Source organism: Antechinus flavipes, chromosome 2 (assembly GCF_016432865.1).
Source record: "Antechinus flavipes isolate AdamAnt ecotype Samford, QLD, Australia chromosome 2, AdamAnt_v2, whole genome shotgun sequence".
Taxonomy (NCBI): domain Eukaryota; kingdom Metazoa; phylum Chordata; class Mammalia; order Dasyuromorphia; family Dasyuridae; genus Antechinus; species Antechinus flavipes.
In genome coordinates, this window is record NC_067399.1 from 645543695 (window position 1) to 645546937 (window position 3243).

Genomic DNA, 3243 nt, shown 5'->3' on the forward strand with positions numbered 1-3243 from the left:
CTGTATAACAAGAGGCAAATCATTTAATCTATGTGGATTTCCATTTCCTTACTTTCAAAAGAACTTGCTATCATCTAAATCATCTTTCAACATTAAATCTAACCCACTGTTATCTAGCTACTTATGTTATCCTACAGAAGTAAGATGGGAAAAGTGAACAAGTCACAGCGTAACCATATCTTACCTTGGAAATCATCATTTTTTTTCTTTTGTCTTTGTTAGTTATTTCAAATATCTTAAGAAGAGCTCCCTGCTAAACATTTAAAACACCAGTTTGTGAAGATAAACTCCAATGGAGAGAGAATATAGAACACAGGAAGTTATGGAGATGAGGAAGTTTCTTGATTTGGGGCAGGATCTGAGAGTCTACTGTTTTCTCCTCAGCCAAGTGCTGCTCCATTATCTCGTATTTTTCTTTTTCTATCAAAAATCTCTCCTTCTTGGTGTTGAGGTTTTCAGAGTCCCTTCTTCATGAAGTAGACATTAACAAGATGATTTGGAATTTTTAGAATTTCCTGGTAGAAGTAACAATGACAAATTTCTGATGGATCCTTCTCAGAGTAACATGGTTGATAGAGGTCCAGCCATCAGTAGTAAGCCACTAGTTAATTGCTTCAGGAAAACCATATGCTTTCCCCTATGGCAACCACTGAAGATGATCAAAAATATAACCCAGATGATGCTAGATGTAAGTCTCTTCATATGTGGGCTGAAAGGCTTTTTGTCATAACTTAGCAGCTTTCTAGGCACATCCTCAATGGGTAATACCCAGACCTTTTGAGAATCTTTACCATCAAGGGTTCCTCCATTCTTATCAGCACCAACTGCCTTTTAGACAGTAGCAGGCAACAGCTCTCTCTTTTTTCTTTTTATCCAGGTTTTTGGGGCAGCATATTTCTGTTTATTCATAGTTCACCAGGAATATGTTGCAGTGTGGAGTATTTACTGATCCCTCGGGCCAGAACTGGGTTCCAATCACCATGCTTTTGAGGCTTTTTCATCTTTTTTAAAGCATACCTACCTTTTTGTTCTTTATCCTTCTGATTTTCCTTTCCTTTGGTTCCTTTTGGGTTTTTTTTTTTTTTTTGGTCCACTACCTTGAGAGACAGGAAAGAATAACCACCATCACTCATTAATCAGTGCCACAGGTAGCATATTTTAAAACTATGTTTGTATATATGCATGTATACTATTTGGTGCTAACAAAAAGAAAAAAAACTGATAATGTATTCATTACATGAAGTAGATTGATGCTTCTTAACAGGATATGGTCACTGATTGGTACCTCTAACCTTGAAAGTTGTAGTAGGACCAGAAATGACACAAGAATTCATATATGATGACAAATGAACATTTTGGGGATAAGTTGGAAGACAGATACATGTTGGGAGTTACCCCTCAATCAAGATGACAGATCTACTTAGTCAAATTCTAACATGATGATGATAGGTCCAAGGAATTTGGTGAGGCAAAGAGGACCTTATAGTGACAATTTTGGATTCTGTAACATGACCATCCTTTATGTTTATATGTTTCATATATTATTATCACTTTATTTCTACTGTCTGTGAGAGGCCTTTTAAACTCTAGTTCTCAATTAATTTTCTTTCTTTTTTCCTTCCTTCCTTCCTTCCTTCTTTTCTTTTCTTTTTCTTTGAACACTTGAGTAAATCAGGGCAACTCCATTGGCACAGGCTACTTGAATTTCAGCAAGCTATTTAACACAATCTCTCATGATATCTTTGTGGATAATATGGAGAGATATAGACTGGATGGAAGTATTGTCAGGTGAATTTAAAAACTTATTGACCAATGCCAATGTGCACTGATGAACCAATATTATCCTGATGGGAGATCCCTAGTGGAATACTAAAGCTTGGTCCTATTAAAAATGTATTAAATATGTTTTTCAGGACCCTGGATAAAACAAATAGCACAAATACCCATAATTAAAAACTAGACAAAACTGGGAAGGATTGCTAATTCATGAAATGATATAATTTGTATCCCAAGTAGATCTCAATATGTTCATAGTAACAAAAGGAAAGTTAATATAAATTGATATAAAATGTTGCATTAAAAAAATCCACAACAACTTTGTGAAAGTACAGAATGGAAGAGATGGGCCTTTTGTGTGCAAAACAAATAAACAAACATTTCAGTAAGTACAATGGACTTTCAAGCTCAATATAAAATATCTATCTTATGACTCTAGAAAGAATGTGATTTCTAAGTCATATTATCTGGCAGCTTGCAGAATTTTTTCCTTGAAATTATAGTTTTAGAGTTCTGCGTCAATGTTCTTTTGGGGTTTTCCTTGTGGGATATTTTTCCAAAGGTGATAAATGAATTTTTTTAAATGAGTATTCCCCTAATTTGAGAATATTGAGACAGTTTTCCTTAATGGTCTCTTGAAGAATACAATCCAGGATCTTTTTTGGTCATGACCTTCAGGTAGGCCAATAATTTTAAATTGTTTCTTCTGAATCTGTTTTATAGGTTGACTGTTTTTTTTCCAATGAGGTATTTCACATTTTCTTCCATTTTTTCATGCTTTTTAGTTTGTTGGATGTATTCTTGCTGTTTCATAGAATTATTAACTTCCATTTGCACCCGTTGTTTTTCTTCAGGTAGGTTTTGTATCTTCCCCCTCCCCCCCATTTGGCTAATTCTACTTTGAAGGTGTTTTTTTCTTCAGTGGATTTTTTTTCTGCATTTGTCCAATTGTATTTTTAAGGAGTTGTTTTCTTCAATTTTTTTTTCCCTTCCTTTTCCAAGATGTTGATTCTTGTATACCTCTCATTTCCTTTCTCATTTTTCCTTCTATAACTCTTATTTGCCTTTTAAGGTCTTTTATGAGCACTTCCAAGAAGTCTCTTTGGATTTGACTTAAGAATTTGTATCACTCTTTGAGATTTCCTTTCTGGACATTTTGTCTTCAACTGAGTTGGTGTTTTGGTCTTTACTGTCACCACTGTAGCATTCTATGGTCAAGGTTCTTTTTAAGGGTATTTTCTCATTTTTTTTTACTTTCATAGTTGAGCTCTGCTCTTGGGATAAAGGGGGCAGAGGGCACTGTCCCAAGCTTCCTGTGCAGCTCTGACTGTTGACTTTGAGCAGAGGGGTCTCGTGTTTGCAAGGGATAGCTTTGCTTGTCCTTTTCAGAAACCAGTCTGGTTTCCCAGAGTTTGCCTTGTGAGCTGGTTCACTGATCTGCTCCTTTCCTGAGCCAGGATTGAGATT

General features: G+C 35.4%; 1 pseudogene; it reads right to left on the reverse strand.

Annotated features, from left to right (window-relative positions):
* Positions 1-261: 261 nt before the first annotated feature.
* LOC127546976 (60S ribosomal protein L6-like) lies at positions 262-982 on the reverse strand (annotated as a pseudogene).
* Positions 983-3243: the final 2261 nt, after the last annotated feature.